The sequence below is a fragment of the Heloderma suspectum genome, chromosome 14, assembly GCF_057233095.1.
Source record: "Heloderma suspectum isolate Gila_16-S chromosome 14, 16-S_ref, whole genome shotgun sequence".
NCBI lineage: Eukaryota > Metazoa > Chordata > Lepidosauria > Squamata > Helodermatidae > Heloderma > Heloderma suspectum.
Genome location: NC_139471.1, coordinates 705242 through 726585, shown reverse-complemented (window position 1 = coordinate 726585; position 21344 = coordinate 705242). Strand labels below are relative to the sequence as shown.

The following is a 21344-nucleotide window of genomic DNA, read 5'->3' as shown; positions in this document are numbered from 1 at the left end:
TCATCACCAGTTGCCACAGACAGACAAAATCTCTACACTGAGATTGTTTTCATCTTGTTTTTGTCCACCAGCTTCCCTAGTTAGCATATTGCCAGAACCAGACTGCAGAAAGGCCTGGTCTGAAAATCTGGGGGATTGCTTGGTATCCTTGGGCTTCTTTGAGTTCCCTTTGTTTAACTTCCTTCCATTTCTGGCTGCCTGATTTGTATTTATAGCTAGACATGGTAGTACAGGTGTGTGGGGGGTGGAGGGGGGGTGGAGGGGTGAACTACACCTTTTCAAACATATATTTTGAGCCTGTAAGTCCTACAAGAAGCTCTGGCTCCCAGTATTCATGGGATCAATGTCCCTGATTATTATGGTGCGCTGTCCCTCCCTCCTGCCTATTTATGTCTTTACTGCATTTTTATCCCACCTTTCAGACCATTCTTGTCTCCCAAAGCAGCTCACATCAAAGAGAGAGAGAGAGAGACCCTGTCCTCAGGCTTCTAAATTTAAAATGAGATGACACAACAAGGGAAATGGCGAGTGGAAGGAAAAGGAAGAGAATGGAGAGCAGTTTTTTTCAAGGCGGAACAAGGCAGTGAGCTCTGAGCAGGCTTTGAAGTACACTTTGGGGTCGCTGATATCCCCCTGCTGCTGTTCTTGTTTGAATGAGGCTCTTGTTCATGTGGCCAACAGATGAGGCTGAAGGGCAATTTGCCCTTCCCTTGGCAGTCCCAGCAGAGCACCTGTCCATTGAAGAATTGGAGTCTTCTTTCAGGCAGGGAGCAGGAACTGAGCTTTGCACAAGGAACTCGGGGACTGGTAACTCTTTATAGCGCATGTCACAGAGGGAGCACAAATCTCTCCACCTACTAGTCCCAGTTTAACTGCCCAAGCAGTGATCTTGCTGTCTCTCTGCTGCAGAGAAGACCCCGAGTGGGACAGCCACTCCTTGTGCAGAATGTCACATGTTCTGCTGCTGCAACACAGCTTGTGGTGGGCTCCAACAAATATGAAATCTGTGTGTTTGGGGGGTGGGGTGGGGTGCTTCCGCCATCCTTGTAGTGTAAGCTGAGTTCTAAAGAGAGGCTGAGAAACCTTCAACCTCTGTGGGTACAAAAAAAAGAAATTCTGCATACACAAATTCTATAGCCCATAGAAGTCACTGCATTTAGGAGACTTTTTGCCATTTGCCTCATTTTGCATAAAAGACATGAAGTAGAATCAAGTGCTGAAAGTTTTCCTGAACTGTATCCCTTCAGGTTGCAGGCAGAAGTTTCTATTTTCCAGTGCTACTCCCTGAAAAAAAGCTCCATGTACATAGAAGACTAGCATGCTAGGAGAAAGCGACATTAGCTTTCGGCATGCAAGGAGAGGCGTTCCAGATGCAGGTTTTATTGCACAATCGCCCTGCCCCGTTCATGGAATTTCATGGGAGGTCCAGACATTGCCATCCTCCATTTGTAGCCCTCCCATCTGTTCCCACAGTTCCTTCCACCTTTTTTCTCTCTGCAAAAATATGTGTTGAGGAGGGCAAGATGGAAGAGCTGCAGGAGGCCTTTTGAGCAGCAGCTGCACCCTTGAGGCTGTCCATCTGGAAGCACCTTGCTGCCTTGGCTTGTGGCTTGGCAGCAGAGGGCTCTGCAGGCACCCTGGCTGCTGAAAACCTTCATCTGTCTGTCAGCAGGCTTCTGAGATCTTACGGAACATTGCCACGCAACTGTCAAGCCAAGCTTCACAGCAAGGAGGACTAGAACTGTGAGTGGGGAGGGGGAGTCATGAAAGAAGGGATTCTCAGGAAAGTGGCTTTCTACAAAACTAACACACACCATACCCCGCCTCCCTCCCCGTGCAGTGCTCTGATAGAATCACAGCATCCATCCAACCCATCCAAGTGGTGGGTCTGGACTGAACATCTTCTTCACGCCGATTGGAAGTTGCCAACTGCCTAGAAAAAAATGACCTGACCTGATCCTGTAGCTGTAACCAGGAGGTTCTTTTTTAAAAATCAGTGTGAGTTAACGCAGTGGTACAGCTAGTTAATTTTAGATCCTGCACTTCATTAGTTTACAGGGTTCCGCTTTAAATGGCCATCCATTGTGAAGCTCACAACTCACATTTCTCTTTCCTCACTCCAGTCAATCCATGCTTTACAACAGCTTCTACAACTGTGATATGTTAGAACAACACAACTGTTTGCCAACCGTGATTTCTCTTCTCCTTTTTTTAAAGATACTCTGAGCATGTGCAGTTCTGCATTTTAAACTCACTTAAATCACAGCAGCATCATGACTGCAGGTATAAAATGGAGTCTGCTTCTGATGCTTCTTCACCTGTTGGTCTCTGCTTGGTCATGGGGGGGGGCTGCAGGGCCCCTCGACCTTGGCCCAAAGGTCCAGTCCTACCTGCCCCACTGGGTTAGAGTTATTCCCAAGATAGAGAATCAGCAGCAGTGGCTATTGCTGCTGTTTAGGGGGCCCAGGAGCCAGGAGGAATAGAAATGTTGGCAGCCTGATTCTGAGATCATAAGAACAAGTTGCTATTTTCTTAACAATTTGTTTTATTTATTTATTGGCAGCCTTGCCCCAGCATTAAAGATAGCAGAGGGAACTTTGATAGATACTGACTGGTGAGGCAGTAAGAACAGGCAAATCAAGCAGACCCTTCCTGTTGAAAATGGCCTTTTCCCCTCTTCTTGCCTTGAGCTGAGCAAGGCCTGGCTTCGTCTCTCTCTCCCCACTGGAGCATCTCTTGCAAAACGTGTGGAAATCTGACAGAGGTGGTAATTGGTTTACTGAGGGATTAATTAATTAAACGCAACTGCTCCCATCTTTGTAGATTAAGCCAGTAAGTGTTGCGGTAATAAGTGTCACTGTTTGAAATACTCTTTAGCAAAATTGCTGTAAAGGAGGAGGAATTATTCCCATTGATGTCAAGTCATAAAGCGTCAGACTGCAGCCAGGCAGAATGTAGATATGAGGAATTGTTCTATAGCATTCCTGGCCTGGGGATGGACTGAAGGCTCACCAGGTCTGGCTTACGGAGCTATACCAGGGGTGCAGAACCTTTTTCGGCGCGGGTGGGGGGAGGAGATTCCATTTCGGAGAAGGTCTCCAGAGGGCTGCATTGGCCAAAGGGGGTGAGGCCAAAAATTCCAACCCAGTCTAGCTTAAAGCTCTCTCTGCCAGTCATTCAGCCCCGGAGACCCATTTCAACTTCTAGAAGGGGGTTGGGGGTGGGAATGCACAAAAGCTGGGGAACCCGCAAGAGACTGGGGGCTGGGGAAAGGGGCGTGGCCTTCTGGGGAAACCCAGCGGGCTGGATTTGTCCCCGACCTGAGGTTCTCCCTCCCTGAGCTAGAGCCCTGGCCCAGGCCACTGAAGCTGCGGCCCGAGCGGGAGCCTGCCCCGGCGCGACCCACTCTCGGAGGAAGGCCTGGGGGCCAATGATGCAACCTGACACAATGGAGGGTGGGGAGCAGCGCCAGCGGCCGCGAAGAGACCCGGAGGAACGGCGGGGGGGGGGCGCTCCCGGGATAAGCAGCATCTCCAGCGGGGCGCGTGGCGGGGGAGCTTTCTTGAGGCTCTTGGGCGAGGGATGCTGGCTTTGCATCTGGCTCCACTACGCGGCTGCCTGGCTCAGCCTCCTCGCACCCCCCTCCGGAGGGCTTGGACCACGGCTCCCAGCATCCCTGGCCATTGGCTCTGCTGGCTGGGCTGACTGGCGCTGTAGCCCAGAACATCTGGAGCCCCCCGCGGGGGAAGGCTGCCCTCTGGCCCAGCTGCGCGCGCGGAGTACTGCTCGGCGGTGCGGGGGGACCTCTCCGCTCGGGCTGCGCCCCCCCCGGCGCGGCTGCTTCGCGCGGCTTCGTCGTTCCCGCCCAGCCCCCGCTGGCAAGCCCAACCTCACGGGCAGAAAGGGAAGGGCAAGCCCCGCCAGGCCCGGCCGAGGAGGAGGAGCGCCGCGCGGCAGTGGCGCGCCTGCGGATTCTCTCCCCTCCGCCCTGCGGCTGCCGGAGACGCGGCCCCTTCCGCGCAGCTCCGCCGGCCTCCCTCTCCGGCGCGCAGCCCGCAAGGCGCGCGGAGGTCGCCCCAGCGCCGCCGCCTCCGGCTGCCGCTGCTCGCGATCCGCGCGCCCGCGCACGCCTCCTCCCCATCCCGCGGCCAGACGGAGGATCGCGCACGCGCGCCTGCGCGCGCCCCGCTCGGCGGCAGGAGCCAGCGCCCCCTCCGCCGCCGCAGTCGCCCAGCCCTGCGCGCCGCTCGCTCGCTCGCTCGCTGACCGCGGCCGGCAGGCGCCGCATCCCGCACCGGCGCCGCTGCGCCTTGCCGGGGGCCTTGGCGCGCGCCTCCGTCGTGCTCGCGGGCCCGGGGCGGGGAGCCGCCGCGGGATGCGCCGCAGGCCGCCGCGGCTCAGCTGGGGCGAGCGGCGGGAGTAGGCAGGCGCCGCGCGCCGGGCTGGCGAGGGGCGCACGGCCGGGAGCCCCTTCCGCCGCGCCTGGGGAGGAGCGCGGACGCCGCGGGCCCCTCCGCCTGCTGATGCCCGCGACCCCGGAGGCTTCGCCAGACGAGCGCCTCGCCTGACGGGAGCGGGAGGACGGGAAGCCAGGCGCCCCCGCGGCCATCCCAGTCTCGAAGGTAAGCCCGGGGGCGCGGAGGGCGGGGGAAGGGCCCGCACGCCGTCGGCTGCCCTTTCCGGCCGGGGGCCCCCGCTGCCCGGCCAGCGCAGCCGCCGCCTCTTCCGCGCGGGCGTTGGGGCGCTCTGCGGCTGCTTCCGCGGCCTCCCGAGACTCCGTTTCGCGCCCTGGCTTTGGCGGGGGTCGGAGGACGAGCGGGGGAGCGGGCGCGGCCTGGAAGGAGAGCGCTTTGCGCCCGCCGCCGCCTCCGCATGGCCGGGCTCGCTGCCCCGGACCGCCGATGGAGCGATTCCTCAGGTGCACCGCCCGCCTTTCCGCCAAGGAAGTGGTGCTCGAGGCGGGCAAGCGCCATAGCACCGTTTTTCCAGGGGAGCTCCCGGGTTCTCTAGAACTCCCGCGAGGCCCGCGCGTCCCCCGAAGAAGCCCCCCCACAGCTGCTGTTCCCTGGGGCTCCTCCAAACACAGGTTTTTCCCCGTGCGTGGGGACGCAGCCTCCGAGGGCCACGCTTCCGCATTGTTACGTTTTTTCCTCCAAGGAACTCGAGGCAGCTTAGACAGCCCTCCTCCTCTTCGTTTTATGTGCACAGCAACCCTGTGAGGTAGGCGAGGCTGAGAGGCATTGACTGGTGAGCCTCATGGCCGAGTGGGGAATAGAACCCAGATCTCCCAAGCCCCAGTCCAAGACTCCACCGCTACAGCACTAACTGCTCCGGTGGTGATCCTAGTGAACCTTGGGATCATTGCCTGTTTCAGAACTCCAGGTGCTTGGAACCAAGTGGCACTTGCACAGAGAGGCTTATAAAGCAACAAAAATGCAGCAGCCCTAAGTAGGGAAAAGCTTCTTGCTCTCTCCCATAATACCAAAACTCAGGGTCATCCGTTGAAAGTGATTGGCAGCAAATTTTTCACACAAGGCACCTGTCATTTATGGAATTTTCCACCTCAGGATGTGGTGATATGGACCAGTGACTTACATGCCATTAAGGTGGTGGTAGACAAATTCATGGAGGATGAGGCTTTATTCTAGAGCAGTTAGTCAGGATAACAAGATGGAATCTCTGTGAAACAAGGCAGTATATCTTTCAAGACTGCTTGTTGGGGCAGGGGGCACGGTGTGGCAACCAGCTATGCGGCCTGTGACGTCTGTCCTCGTACTTGTGGTCTTCCCTGAGGCATTAGGCTGTCCACTCTTGGAAACAGAATTCTGGGCTAAATAGCCAAGCAAAGTTGCTCTTAAGAAAAATGAGGATGTTGTTTTCAAAGGCAAGCAGCAGTAAGGGAAGCTTGCAACAAATACTCCCAAATGAGATTACAGGCTCTGTGTTCTGCTTGTGCAACTGCTGTGGAACAGTAACGTGCAGTCCCTTCGACCCCTGCTGCTGAGGGACTCTTTGCTGAGCCAGGTCAGCTAGTGAGCACATCTTGACCTGGAAGCTTTTACAGGCTCTGTTTGCTCTGGAGAAGCTCCCTTACTGGCCTGGCTAGCTGGCTGGCTTCCTAGTAGTCCTTTCCTTAGCCTAGAATATGGCGGTGAGATCTCCTGAATGCCTTGATCCACGGCAGACTGGAGTCCAACTTCTGACATCAGAATAGCATCCTCTCCTGAGTAGAGACAGCGCAGGAACTTGGGGGTGGCAGAACCAAGACAGAACCGCGTCTCCGACAGGTGGGCCCGGAGGCATTTGGACTGTGCTGCTTTGTCCACCTTTGTCCCTGACAGCCTGACAGACAGCAGTGTTGCCAGTGACCTCTTGGGGGTGGGGAGGGGGAGGCAGGTTGCACTGGGGAGTGTGGCCAGAGCCTCCGTAGCACTGTCAATTCCTTCATACTTGGGAGCCCATTTCTGAATGGGAGTTTTAGAGCAAATGCACAACTGGTTATTGCTACGCCTTTGTAAAGAAAAACCATACTGCTGATGCAGACCGTGCCAGAATAAATGTCGTAGTCCATAAGGTGCCGAAGCCCCTCCATTGCGTTTGCTGCAGCAGGCTAGGATGAGGCCAGGCTCTGAAACGGGAGGACAGAAGGCGCACGCGCGGAGGGGCGGGAGGTGGGCCCGCCGCCACCGCTTCGCGAGGGGGAACAGCTCTGAAAGCACATGGGGGGCCCGAAACGAGCTTTTGAGAGTGGATTACACCTGTGAGGTTAATTGTTCCACCAGCAGAGGCCCTGCAGCTGTGATTCAGGCGCGGCATGGCTCCCCCCATGCGGGGTTTGAACAGGCTTGTGATGGGAGCGCGAGACCGGGAGCAGGTCGCTCTGGAGCTCGGGAAGACCCACTGTTCTGCCATTCCGGAGACCGACTGATGGAGGGCTGTTTCTGACTCCAGAAACACCATTGGCCAGAGGAAGGAAGTGGGAGACGCATGTCATATTCACCTGCTTAGGTTTTATTGCTGGGGAGGATGGGCTGCAATGAGATGGGCATCCCGTTTGTTTGAATGAATGTTAGCTAGCCAAGGAGGAAGTAGGGTTTCAGGTTTCAGCTGCTGTACTCACTGTCTGTTAAATGGGGCTGGACTGGAAGGCTTCCATCACGAAATGAAGCTTTCGAACACCCAACAGCCTTCTAGCCGGGGCACTGTCACTTTCCGGACACGCTTTGCTCTCATTCCTGGAAGGGGTTATGCTTATCACAGGGGAGGGGAAGCTCAGACCCCTGGGCCAAGTCCAGCACTCTGGAAGTCCCCAGGTGGCCATGCCCCCTTCCCCTGCCCCCCTTCCCTGACACTTGTGTAGTCCTCCCCTCTAAAATTTTGACACAAAATTGGGCGGGATAGCTAATGCTTTGGAACACAGAAACAAAATTCAAAGTGATCTGGATAGACTGGAGTGCTGGGCAGAAAACAACAGAATGACATTTAATAGGGATAAATGCCAAGTTCTGCACCTAGGAAGAAAAAATCAAATGCACAGTTACAAGATGGGGGATAAGTGGCTCAACAACATGACAAGCGAGAAGGATCTTGGAATTGTTGTCGATCACAAGCTGAATGTGAGCCAACAATGTAATGTGGCTGCAAAAAAGGCAAATGCTCTTTTGGGCTGCATTAATAGAAGCATCGCTTCCAAATCCCGGGAAGTACTAGTTCCCCTCTACTCAGCACTGGGTAGGCCTCATCTAGAATCATAGAATTCTATGGGGGAAAGCGACCATGTTGTACTTGAATTCTTGGTTCTAAGGGAAGCAAAAGCCGAGTGTACTCAAACGCGTACCCTGGATTTTAGGAAAGCTGATTTTAATAAACTCAGAACAATGATCAGTAAGGTCCCATGGCAAGCAATGCTAGCGAGAAAAGGAGTCCAAGATGGGTGGGAACTTTTAAAAAAGGAAATTCTCAAGGCACAATCACAAACAATTCCAACAAGAAGAAAAGGTGGAAGACAACAGAAGAAGCCAATGTGGCTTCACAAAAAGCTTAGGGATGACCTGAAAACAAAAAAGGACACATATAGGAAGTGGAAAGAAGGCCAAGTAACAAAGGAAGAGTACAGGCAGGTAGCACAGAATTGCAGGGATGGCGTCAGGAAGGCTAAAGCGGAGAACGAGGTGAGGTTAGCGAGGGATGCTAAAAACAACAAAAAGGCTTTCTTCAGCTACGTGCATAGTAAAAGGCAGAGGAAAGAAATGGTTGTTCAGCTATTAAATAAGGATGGCAAAATGATAACAGAGGACAAAGAAAAGGCAGAGGTGCTCAATTCCTACTTTGGCTCAGTCTTCTCCCAAAAGAGGGTCTATGACCCCCCTGGCAAAGGCCAAGTACAGGCTGAAGGGGCAGGATTGCAGCTTGAGATCGACAGGCATATGGTCAAGGAACACCTCATTACTTTGAATGAGTTCAAATCTCCAGGGCCAGATGAACTGCATCCTAGAGTCATAAAGGAGCTGGCAGAAGAACTCTCAGAACCGCTGTCTATTCTCTTTGAGAAATCATGGAGGACGGGGGAAGTGCCAGATGACTGGAGGAGGGCTAACGTTGTCCCTATCTTCAAAAAGGGTAAAAAGGAGGAACCTGGGAACTACAGACCAGTCAGTCTGACATCAATCCCTGGGAAAATTCTGGAGCAGATCATAAAGCAATCCATCTGGAAGCACCTTGACAACAATGCCGTGATTACTCGAAGCCAACATGGATTTGTCAAAAACAAGTCCTGCCAGACAAATCTGATCTCATTTTTTGATCAAGTCACCTCCCTTGTAGACCGTGGGAATGCTGTAGACATCATATACCTCGACTTCAGCAAAGCTTTCGACAAAGTGCCCCATGATATCCTGATGAGCAAACTAGCTCGAAGTGGGCTAGATGAAACAATGATCCGGTGGATCCACAGTTGGCTACAGAATCGGACTCAAAGAGTGCTTATCAATGGGACCTTCTCAAGCTGGGGAGAGGTAACGAGTGGGGTACCGCAGGGCTCAGTCCTGGGCCCAGTGCTCTTCAATATTTTTATTAATGACTTGGAGGAGGAGGTGCAGGGAATGCTGATCAAATTTGCAGATGACACAAAATTGGGAGGGATAGCTAATACTTTGGAAGACAGAAACAAAATTCAAAGTGATCTGGATAGACTGGAGTGCTGGGCAGAAAACAACAGAATGACATTTAATAGGGACAAATGCCAAGTTCTGCACCTAGGAAAAAGAAACCAAATGCACAGTTACAAGATGGGGGATACGTGGCTCAACCACACTACGAGCGAGAAGGATCTTGGAATTGTCGTCGATCACAAGCTGAATATGAGCCAACAATGTGATGTGGCTGCAAAAAAGGCAAATGCTCTTTTGGGCTGCATTCATAGAAGCATCGCTTCCAAATCCCGGGAAGTACTAGTTCCCCTCTACTCAGCACTGGTTAGGCCTCATCTGGAGTACTGTGTCCAGTTCTGGGCACCACACTTTAAGAAGGATGCAGACAAGCTGGAGAGGGTTCAAAGGAGGGCAACAAAGATGATCAGGGGACTGGAAACAAAGCCCTATGAAGAGAGACTGAAAGAACTGGGCATGTTTAGCCTTGAGAAGAGAAGACTGAGGGGAGATATGATAGCGCTCTTCAAGTACTTGAAAGGTTGTCACAGAGAAGAAGGCCAGGATCTCTTCTTGATCATCCCAGAGTGCAGGACACGGAATAATGGGCTCAAGTTACAGGAAGCCAGATTCCGACTGAACATCAGGAAAAACTTCCTGAGTGTCAGAGCAATACGGCAATGGAACCAATTACCTGGGGAGGTGGTGGGCTCTCCCACACTGGAGGCCTTCAAGACGAGGCTGGACAGCCATTTGTCAGGGATGCTCTGACTTGGATTCCTGCATTGAGCAGGGGGTTGGACTCGATGGCCTTGTAGGCCCCTTCCAACCCTACTATTCTATGATTCTATGAATAGTAGGGTTGGAAGGGGCCTACAAGGCCATCGAGTCCAACCCCCTGCTCAATGCAGGAATCCAAGCCAGAGCATCCCGGAAAGATGGCTGTCCAGCCTCGTCTTGAATGCCTCCAGGGTGGGAGAGCCCACCGCCTCCCCAGGCAATTGGTTCCATTGTCGTATTGCTCTAACAGTCAGGACGTTTTTCCGTTCAGCCGGAATCTGGCTTCCTGGAACTTGAGCCCATTATTCCGTGTCCTGCACTCTGGGATGATCAAGAAGAGATCCTGGCCTTCTTCTCTGTGACAACCTTTCAAGGACTTGAAGAGCGCTATCCTATCTCCCCTCAGTCTTCTCTTCTCAAGGCTCAACATGCCCAGTTCTTTCAGTCTCTCTTCATAGGGCTTTGTTTCCAGTCCCCTGATCATCTTTGTTGCCCTCCTCTGAACCCTCTCCAGTTTGTCTGCATCCTTCTTAAAGTGTGGTGCCCAGAACTGGACACAGTACTCCAGATGAGGCCTACCCAGTGCTGAGTAGAGGGGAACTAGTACTTCCCGGGATTTGGAAGCGATGTGTCTATTAATGCAGCCCAAAAGAGCATTTGCCTTTTTTGCAGCCACATCACATTGTTGGCTCATGTTCAGCTTGTGATCGACAACAATTCCAAGATCCCTCTCGCTTGTAGTGTTGTTGAGCCACGTATCCCCCATTTTGTAACTGTGCATTTGGTTTCTTTTTCCTATGTGCAGAACTTGGCATTTATCCCTATTAAATGTCATTCTGTTGTTTTCTGCCCAGCGCTCCAGTCTATCCAGAACACTTTGAATTTTGTTTCTGTCTTCCAAAGTATTAGCTATCCCACCCAGTTGTGTGTCATCTGCAAATCTGATCAGCATTCCCTGCACCTCCTCCTCCAAGTGATTAATAAAAATGTTGAAGAGCACTGGGCCCAGGACTGAGCCCTGCGGTACCCCGCTCGTTACCTCTCACCAGTTTGAGAAGGTCCCATTGATGAGCACTCTTTGAGTCCAATTCTGTAGCCAACTGTGGATCCACCGGATTGTTGTTTCATCTAGCCCACTTTGAGCTAGTTTGCTCATCAGGATATCATGGGGCACTTTGTCGAAAGCTTTGCTGAAGTTGAGGTATATGATGTCTACAGCATTCCCACGGTCTACAAGGGAGGTTACTTGATCAAAAAATGAGATCAGATTTGTCTGGCAGGACTTGTTTTTGACAAATCTGGAGTACTGTGTCCAGTTCTGGGTACCACACTTTAAGAAGGATGCAGATAAACTGGAGAGGGTTCAGAGGAGGGCAACAAAGATGATCAGGGGACTGGAAACAAAGCCCTATGAGGAGAGACTGAAAGAACTGGGCATGTTGAGCTTTGAGAAGAGAAGACTGAGGGGAGATAGGATAGCGCTCTTCAAGTCCTTGAAGGGTTGTCACAGAGAGGAAGGCCAGGATCTCTTCTTGATCATCCCAGAGTGCAGGACACGGAATAATGGGCTCAAGTTACAGGAAGCCAGATTCCGGCTGAACATCAGGAAAAACTTCCTGACTGTTAGAGCAATACGACAATGGAACCAATTGCCTGGGGAGGTGGTGGGCTCTCCCAGACTGGAGGCATTCAAGACGAGGCTGGACAGCCATCTGTCCGGGATGCTCTGACTTGTATTCCTGCATTGAGTAGGGGGTTGGACTCGATGGCCTTGTAGGCCCCTTCCAACCCTACTATTCTATGATTCTATGAAAAGGTGGAAATGTCTCACCTAAGGCTGAGTTACTGGCAGAGGGTGAACCTACAACATGCTGGGATTTTTTGTGCTTTTGGCCCCACCCCTTTTGTCTTTGGCCCTATCCACCACTGGCATGCGGCCCCCAAGAGTTTATCCAGAATGGAGTTTGGCCCTCGGGCTGAAAGAGGTTCAGCACTCCAGTCTTACACTGCACAAGAGTAAATGTTGCCTGCCTTCAGAGGAGCCCATTGCCTTTTGTGTTTCTGCATGAGTCACTGGCCTGGGGGTGCCTCCAGATGGGATGGAGGCAAGCCCAGGGGAATGACCCATGCAGAGATGTAACAGGCAGACTCCTTTGAGGATGAGTGAATGGGCTGCATCTTTGCATCAGGAGTAATTAAGAACATAAGAAGAGCCCTGCTGGACCAGACCAAAGGTCCATCTAGTGCAGCGTTCTGTTCACACAATGGCCAACCAGCTATTGACCAGGAACCCACAAGCAGGACACAAGTGCCACAGCACCCTCCTGCCCACGTTCCTCAGGATCTGGTGCACATAGGCTCACTGCCTCTGGTACTGGAGGTAGCACAGAGCCATCAGGACTAGTAGCCATCGATAGCCTTTTCCTCCAGGAGTTTGTCCAACCTCCTTTTAAAGCCATCCAATTTGGTGGTCATCACTACATCCTGTAGTAGCGACTGAATGATGCAACTGCATCCAAAGTAGAGGTGTGGCAGAATGCCTCCCCCAGTGAATCACGCAGAGGTGCGGCAGGGCACCCTCTTCTGTGGATGGGCGCTTTGCTTTGCACTCACAGGAACCTTCAATTATTTGATGGATTCTTCCTCCTTGTAGCATGCTGATGTGCCCTGACATGCACTTTGGGTATTACTGGGTTACTAACTGAATGTTTAATCCTGCACATTTCCTGGGCTGACTCCTGCACTGCTCGTGTGTCATTAATGTAAAGAGTTGTGTTTTCCAAACAGCTCCATGTTGTCGAGGTCTTTGTGCTTTGGCTGGCTGGGGGTGGTTTCCCAGCTGAAAACACACCTTGGGTCACGGTAAAAGTCACCCTAGATCAATTGCCCCCACTCCCCCACAGCCCAAATCCAGCATGCAGTTGCATGCAGAAATCTCATGCTACACTGATTTGCTTGTGGATTCACTGCATTTTAAGATGTTTTAAAACTTTTTTTAAGTACATTTTCTACATATGATCGGAGTAAAGTAATTATAGTTTTGCATAAGAAGCAGAGTTTGCATAATATGCCAATTGGGCCATCGGGATTTAGGGAACTGGAATGTAGTAATGCCAGAAAATAGGGACATGGTTGTGCCTCATTTTACCACCCCATTCCTCCCCAGTCCATCCGCACAGCTGGAGGGTCTCCTGCTGTGTTCATTCACTGATGAAATCTTCCAAAGGCAAAATAGGGGCAATGATTTAAATGGACAGCTGGCAAAAGGGGTGTGTGTATGCGTGTGATGACTGGACCCAGGTGACTGGGGTTACCTCTTGCCAGTCCCACACCTGCTTTCAGTGCCACATTCCCTCCTTTTGGTCCTGCGACCAGCTCTGACTTCTCAGAGAGGAAGGGGTGCTGGGGTCTTCCACATGCTCTAAGTTCTTTATTTATTTACTTAAAGTATTTTTATCACGCTTCTCCCCGCAAAAGGCTCTTGAAGCAGTGTACAAACAATTAATTAAGCAAGAGTGTGCCAGCCCCCACAGGTTTGCAGTCTAAAAAGATACGGCATGCAAGGAAACAGGGTTGGGGAGGGAAGAGGAAAATAATGAGGCATTCTTTCAGCAGGGCTGGTGGAGTGGTCTCGGAGCCCCTCTCTCATCTGCCTCCGATACAACCTGCTAGAATAGCTGCTGGTGGTTGACAGCAATGCAAATCACTGTCCTACTAAAGAGTAGCTGCGGCAAAGAGGAGGGCGGAAGGATGAATAGGGTTCTGGGGTTAGATGTTTGCTTGCTTGCTGCAGAGATCATTCTCTTTTCCAAAGGTCTATATTCGTGTTTGGACTATCAATGTCTTCTGAGTCCTCCATAGCTGTTGTTTTCCCCTTCTCTGTATGTGCTTCTGAGGTGGAAGGCTTCTGGCTTTTCTTTTACCCCCATGGATCCCATAAGGGGGCATTGAGCAGGGAGGCCTCACTTGTTACTGCTGGCCAAAGCTCTGCTGAAGGCAAGCCTGGCTCAGGGCACACAGAGAGGAAGGACGAGGGAGCCCAAAGCAGGGCGGGGCGGGGTGGAGACCTCCAGAGGTGGCCAGGGGGGCCACCAGTTGCCTGGCACTTTGCTCCTGGGGGTGCCTCTGTTCTGGTTTGTCTTTGAAAGAAGTCTGCAGGAGGCACCGTCCCTTGAGAAGAGGGTGGCGTTAGAAAAACACAGGACAGCCGTGGATCCCCCTGCTCAACTTTGCAGGTCGTCCCTTTCTCCTCTTCTGAGGGTGGCCATTTCTGCCTTGCCCAGAAAAGAGGAGGCTGATTTGGACAACGTTTGCATATGCTCCTGTGTCTGTGGAGATGCAAACATTTTGAAAATTACTATAATTCAAATAGATCTACTGTTCATCCTAGTGGGGAAGACTGTGGCCAGGTCAGCCCCTGTGTGCCTTGCTCCGCCTGCTGTCCAGGGACGGCTGCCCATGGGTGGGCCCCTGTAAGGCCCCTGCGCCGTGCTGCTCTCCCATCGTAAGGCATTTCATCTTTAAACCGGACTTGGACTACAAACCAAAGACACCTTCAAAGAGAGGACTATCCTTTGTAAAGTAGCGCACCTGGCCCTGCCTCCTCCCCTACTGTTTGTTCCCAAGAAGCACTCTGTTGTGATCCTGAGGGGTTGCACAGCCTCCCCCACCCCCGGCCACTTGTCAGAACAAGGAGTGCACCGGCCGTGAGCAGGGGCTGGTCTTGGCTCTGTCCTGTGTCTACAGAGAGGCACGCAAGCAGCTGCTTCTCCTGCTGGGGCTGAGGGCAGCCTCCCCCCGCCCCCCTTCCCTCAAAGAGCCGGCCCTCTAGGATGGCTCCCCATGCCTGATATTCTCTGGCCCCCTTTTCTGGAGGAACAGGCAGACGGCTCTTCCCAGGCTGCAGTGGAGGAGCGATGGGGGAAAGGGGGCGGGGAACCTGCCGCTTTGATGCGGCCAAGAGGCATTTTTGCCCTGAGACCTGATCAGGCAGGTGTTGATCACATCTGGAAAAGGAGCCGGCCGCTGCCCCTCAAAGGGTTGGCAGAGACAAAGTGGCTCACTTGTTTGGGGCGAGAAACGAGACACCCACGAGAGATGCTGCAAATCTTCTCAAAATGTCTTGACATTCTGTTTCACCTGAAATTAGGTTGGCTTCATGGGTTACTAGTTACCTTTCAGGTGCAAGTCAAGGTGCTGGGTCTTATTTAACAATTTAGTATATTTATCCCACTCCTCAGCCGGCGCCCCGCGCACACACACCGGAACAGCTTACATATAATCAGTGAAACAAGACTGTCCCCCCCCTCAACCCCACTCCCGCCTTAATGAGGATTTGCAGGCAGAAGGTCCCTGGTTCGATCCCCAGAGCCGCTGCTGCCAGTCAGTGTCAACAGTACTGGGCTAGGCGGACCCAGGAAAGTTTGACTCTGCCTCAGGCAGCTTCCTAGGTGCTTGTGGTTGGTTATGCTCAGTAGCCACACAATGTGGAGTGTCTGCTGGAAAAGAAAAATGGTTGTGGGTGGGAGTGTGATGGACTGCTTGTTCCTTTCACAGCCCCAGGTTCCTGGAGGAGGGCAGCCTGGCAACATCCCGTGTGTTGTGGAGTGACCGACCAGGCCTCCTTGGAGCAGCTCAGGGTTTGATGGTCCGCTGGGTTTCCTGGTCCCAATTTATTTAGGGTTTTCTATGTCAACAACAGAACCTCGAACTCAGCTTGGTAGCAAACGGGCAGCCAGTGCAGTCCTTTCAGCACAGGGGTCGTTTGGATATCTCGGCTCTTCCCCGATCAGCCTCCCTTGCCTCTGGAATGGAGGGGGACCGTACTTCTCTCCATGGGGGACCCATTCCACCATCCTGGCTCACGGCCGTTGCTGAAGTTCATGCTCCACCACAGTGTCCGGTCCTGTTGAACAGTGTTCTGAGCAAGGAGCCATTGCCACATCTCACCGTGGCAAATCCCCAAAGGGAAGGGCTCAGGCCAGGCGGGAGCAAAGGCAGAAGCACTTGTCTCCTTCTCCCAGATTTAAAGAACAAGTACAACTCCTTTCACCCCAGGCCAAGGGCTGACATTGAATTAATGCCCTGACAGGACTCTGTCAGGCCCATATATACATATATAGAGATATATGTATTTTAAAGGAGCAAAATCTCAACAGAGGAATAATTGGACTTTCAAGGTTACTTTTAATCAGAACAGCTTTAACTGTTCCCCTCAAAGTTTAAAATAAGAACAAAGAAGTCTGCAGACTTGACCATGGGGTGTGTTGTGTTTATGGGGGTGGGGGGGAGAGAGAGAGAGAGAGAGAGAGAGAGAGAGAGAGAGAGAGATCAAGCCAGAGGCTGGGCAGTTATTCAAGAAGCTTTTATGGGAGGCAGTAATGACTTTTCTTGGGGCTTTTCATCTCCACGAAAGAGTATGTGATTATTATTTTTACTCTTATCTGGTGGGGGGCTTTGTTGCCCAGTGGAGATGTGTTCTCCAGCAAGAGGAGGAATACTCTGGAAGGGGTCAGGTATTATATAACTGACAACTGGGGACGGCGGGAGCCCTGTCACTTTGTTTTTAAGGTCCCCAGTGACTCGGACATTAGCAGCAACACATAGTTGTGGGAAGAAGAGATGGTGGGACTGTTTGACAAGGGGACCAGGTCTTTGCAGAGCTGGGGAAGGAGGGGAGAACCGGGTTTTTGCCCTCTCACCCCAGCTGTAGCTGGCTTGTTGTCTCACCATTTTATTAATGACTTGGAGGAGGAGGTGCGGGGAATGCTGATCAAATTTGCAGATGACACAAAATTGGGCGGGATAGCTAATACTTTGGAAGACAGAAACAAAATTCAAAGTGATCTTGATAGACTGGAGCGCTGGGCAGAAAACAACAGAATGACATTTAATAGGGATAAATGCCAAGTTCTGCACCTAGGAAAAAGAAACCAAATGCACAGTTACAAGATGGGCGATACTTGGCTCAACCACACTACAAGTGAGAAGGATCTTGGAATTGTGGTCGATCACAAACTGAATATGTGCCAGCCATGTGATGTGGCTGCAAAAAAGGCAAATGCTATTTTGGGCTGCATTAATAGACACATCGCTTCCAAATCCCGGGAGGTACTAGTTCCCCTCTATTCAGCACTGGTTAGGCCTCTTCTGGAGTACTGTGTCCAGTTCTGGGCACCACAATTTGAGAAGGATGTAGACAAATTGGAGAGCATTCAGAGGAGGGCAACAAAGATGATCAGGGGACTGGAAACAAAGCCCTATGAAGAGAGACTGAAAGAACTGGGTATGTTTAGCCTTGAGAAGAGAAGACTGAGGGGAGATATGATTGCGCTTTTCAAGTCCTTGAAAGGTTGTCACAGAGAAGAAGGCCAGGGTCTCTTCTCGATCATCCCAGAGTGCAGGACACGGAAGAATCGGCTCAAGTTACAGGACAGCAGATTCCAGCTGAACATCAGGAAAAACTTCCTGACTGTTAGAGCAATACGACAATGGAATGAATGACCTAGGGAGGTGGTGGGCTCTCCCACACTGGAGGCATTCAAGGCGAGGCTGGACAGCCATCTGTCAGGGATGCTGTAACTTAGATTCCTGCATTGAGCAGGGGGTTGGACGCGGTGGTCTTATAAGCCCCTTCCAACCCTAGTATTCTATGATTCAACCTGTGCTGCGTATTGCCCAGCACAAGTGGGGCTGCGTCCCCCTGGCCGTGGCAACCAGACTGCTGTGCCAGGCCAATGGGCGTTTCACCTGCAACGCAACACAGAGAGCGCCATGGCAGAGAGGGGCCCCTGGCAATTTTGCTGCCGTCTCATTGGGTCGGATTGGCGGCGTGGCACTGAGGTCCTCACAGGCACCATGCGATTGCGCCCCCCCCCCCGAAAAGAACAATTTAGAAATGCCTCTGAGCGGCAAAGAGGGAGGAGAAGATGGCAGCTGCAAAGAGCTGTGAGCTACATGGGGAAAAGGTATGCACGTGGGGGGGGTGAGTGTTTCATACACCCTAAACAGCGTGGTGTGGTGGCGCCAGGCCTTGCAGGGGTGGCGCCAGAGCATTTTCACTAGAAGGGCTGCTGCTGTGTCTGGAGCTTGGCTGCAGTTGTCACAGCAGCAGGCAGCAGGGGGATGGGCTTTCCCAGCAACGGCACCGTGCTGTGCCACAGTCGCAGCAGCCCCAGCTGAGTGCCTGTTTGGGTCCAAGCTGCAAAGTGGGGAAAGGGGAGCAGCCGCCTTGCCTTACCCGCCTGGTGCTCTTCAACAGGCCCCCATCAGTGTGCATTACCGTCGGGGGCTGCAGCGACTTGCTTGTGCTGACAGTGCGTTCCAGCTTCCATCTGGCTTGCCAGGCTGAGTTCCATCCTGGGTTCACCTTGGCTGTCGGGAATCTCCTCAGCTGGGGAGCGGGGGGATTCCTCTGCTCATTCTCCTTTTTATGGGCAGCCTTTTTCTGTGATTCTTGATCAAAGTCCTTCTCAGTAATACTTACAACAGCCCTGTAAGGTAGGTAACTGATTTTACCCTGATATTCCAGGTGGGAGAATGGGGGCTGAGAGAACAGAGAGAACTAAACTGCCCTCGTGAGTTTAAGGCTGAGGCAAGTTTTTCATTGGGGAGTGCTCCGTTCTCATTTTAAGCTCAAAAGCAGCCATCCCAGCAGGCTGGGTTGAGGGAATCGAGAGCGGCAAGTGGGCCCATCCCATCAGCCCTGCTGAAAGACAACTTAATTTTTCCCTCTTCCCTCCCCAGCCCTTTTCCCTTGTGTGTACAATCTTTTTAGATAGTAAGCCTGTGGACAGGGACCATCTTGTTTCACTGATAGTATTTAAGCTGCTCCAGGAGCCTTTTTGGCTGATGAGAGGGATAAACATATTTCAGATAAATAACATAAAATAAGTAAAAGCAGGACATGAAGGCAACAGCCCTCCAGCATCTGATAGTCAGGGGTATACTGCCTCTATATGGGGAGGCTTTGTTATGGCTAGTAGCCATTGACAGACATCTCCTGCCCATGAATTTGCCTGATCCCTTTAAAACCAGCTCCACCTCTTACAGCACTGAATCCTGTAAGGAACCATATTTTGAATTTTCTTTTCCTTGATGGGCTGGTAAGGAAACCAGTGATAATTAGGGTTTCTTCTCAGGGCATTTTACTGTGACCAGAACATCTTTTTTGTCAATGTCCCCTCAAATCCTGAAATGTCTACTGCTGTATTGTCTGCAGGGCCTGATATTTTTATTTCTTTATGAAAGATTTTTAACCCGCCTTTCAGGGCGTGCTGCCCTTACAAGGTGGCGCACAGTATTACAAATACACGAACTTACAAATTTCAATCAGGCATGCATAGCCCCACAACTGCTGCTGATTTTTAAGCACCAAATACAGACTGGAATAAACGTGTCTTCAGGCTTGTTTAAAAAGCCAGCAGCTCTGAGGCCATATGCATCTCTCTGGGCAAGGAGTTCCGAAGGTGTGGGGCCACCACTGAGAAAGCCCAACCCGTCTTCCTGCCAGCCTAATGGGTGTTGCGGTTGGGCCAGAGAGTATGCTGATCTTAATGCTCCGGCAGGGTTGTAAGGTGCATGTGGTCTTTTGAGGCCAACACCAGCACCTTGAACTGGGCGTGGTAACTAACAGGCAGTCAGTGTAAACAATACAGAACAGGAGTACCATAATCCAAACACCTTGCTCCCTCGAGCATCCCAGATGCCATGTTCTGTGCCACTTTCTGTGTCCAAATCAAGAGAGGAAGCATTTCCCCTTCTTGGAGTGCCTTACTAGAGATGTTCTACTCTGAGGAAGAACTCCTGCACCGGAGGCACCTTGAGAACAGATTCCGCACCAGCAGCTTCCACAGGCACCACCTTCACTATCCTTGGCGGCTTGGCTCCTTGGTTCTCGCGCACTCTGGATTAGCTGGGAAGGAGGCGCTCAGCTCCAGAGCAGCCCTGGCCAGGACCACTGGTGACTGAGCACAGCAGCTGGCTTCTCCAGCAGAGCTGTAGGTCCCAACTTTGCAGTGGCAGGCAAAAGCGGACATCTGGTTTTTGAGTCTTCAGAGAACTTCACAGCGGTGTCCTTGTGCCTGGGGAATGACACAGGCTGTGTCCCTGTGGAGCTTCATGTTAAACACCACCACCACCACCACCACCCTCTTGCAAGAAGAAAAGTGGCGCTTCCAGGAGGCTGGCCCAGTCCACTTCCTGCTGTGCCTGTTTTCTGCTCCCCAGGAGAGTTTGTGTCTCATTTCCTTTGCCCAAGGGAGCACTGAAGAGCTGATCCCTCGTCTGCTCTCTGAAGTGTCACAGCCAGTTCTGCCACCTCAGGATTCGACCAGCGCATTCACTTCTCATGCTGCTACACCTGTAGACAATCAGCAGTCCTTACAACAGCCCTGTAAGGTAGGTCAAGGCAGTTGGCCTGACTGAGCTTGCAGCTGAGGTGAGTTTGGGCAAGTTTCGAACCAGGAATTTGGCTCCTTGTTTAAGCCTCAAGACAAGAACCACAAAGCCAGTAACTCGTTGCTCCTGAAATTCTCATCCAAGTTTCTTCCTGGATTTTGCTGTTCTGAATTGCAAAGTAGAGCAAAAATATTAGGAATCCTCCATGGTTCTCTTTGTTTGTTTTATTTTCAGTGTTTTTATTTTCACATTTTCTACAGAAGTCAGTGTATACGTAGTTTGCTGTAGCTTTTATCTCCTTTGATTTGTTCACACACACACACACACACACCCTTAAAGGTACATGTGAGCACTTGCCTTTTTTGCAGGATTTTATGTGATCTTGTTCATATGATCACATCAAAGTTCTTTTTGTACAATGCGGAAGAGTGCGTGTGCATAACTGTGAAACATCACACAACAAGAATCCTGCTGCAGTCACATCCGTACTCTGGATCACTCTGGAAAACTCCAGCTCTGGATAACAGAATCTGAGTATTCTTGTCATTCCAGGTTCCAAACTGATGTCATCCTGTTTTTGTGACTGTGCTGAAAATACATTCACTGAATTTTAGCACATTAAGCTCTGTCCAAAGAATTTAATTCTGTTCCTTTCTCCCCCCCCCCCCCCAGGCAATCCACACAGTCATCTATTGCATAAGTATCAGGGAATTATTTCCATATATCAGGCATTAATCCACAACACACATAAGCTGCCTACACTCTTTACAATAAAGATAGGTCTGCTTGTATTTGGGGAACTATATTTTCCCTCTAACAGGGGGAGAGTGAGAGAGAGAGATGTTTAATCACTTCTTGAAATAATATTAAAATCAGCTGTAGACATTCGCATCCAAACGAGCAAGAGAAAAAGTGGAGATGGATGTGGCTGGCATTACCAGCTATAGAGAAGCTACAGCAATTGCTGCTAAAATAGGAAACAAAATCCAGAGGTGAACCATATTTTTTCACTTGTTCTTA

The 21344-nt window shown here is 51.6% G+C and overlaps 1 protein-coding gene across 2 annotated transcripts in view; it reads left to right on the top strand.

Annotated features, from left to right (window-relative positions):
* Nucleotides 1-8735, top strand: part of SARDH (sarcosine dehydrogenase) — a 102537-nt gene extending 93802 nt beyond the window's left edge. Inside the window, exon 22 of one of the 2 annotated variants that reach the window (XR_014785878.1) lies at nucleotides 8619-8735. The gene's annotated coding sequence lies outside the window, so the exon portion shown is untranslated. Of the gene's footprint in view, nucleotides 1-8549; nucleotides 8584-8618 lie in introns of those variants that run through there. The other variant, XR_014785879.1, reaches the window with a different exon arrangement.
* The last annotated feature ends 12609 nt before the right edge of the window (nucleotides 8736-21344 follow it).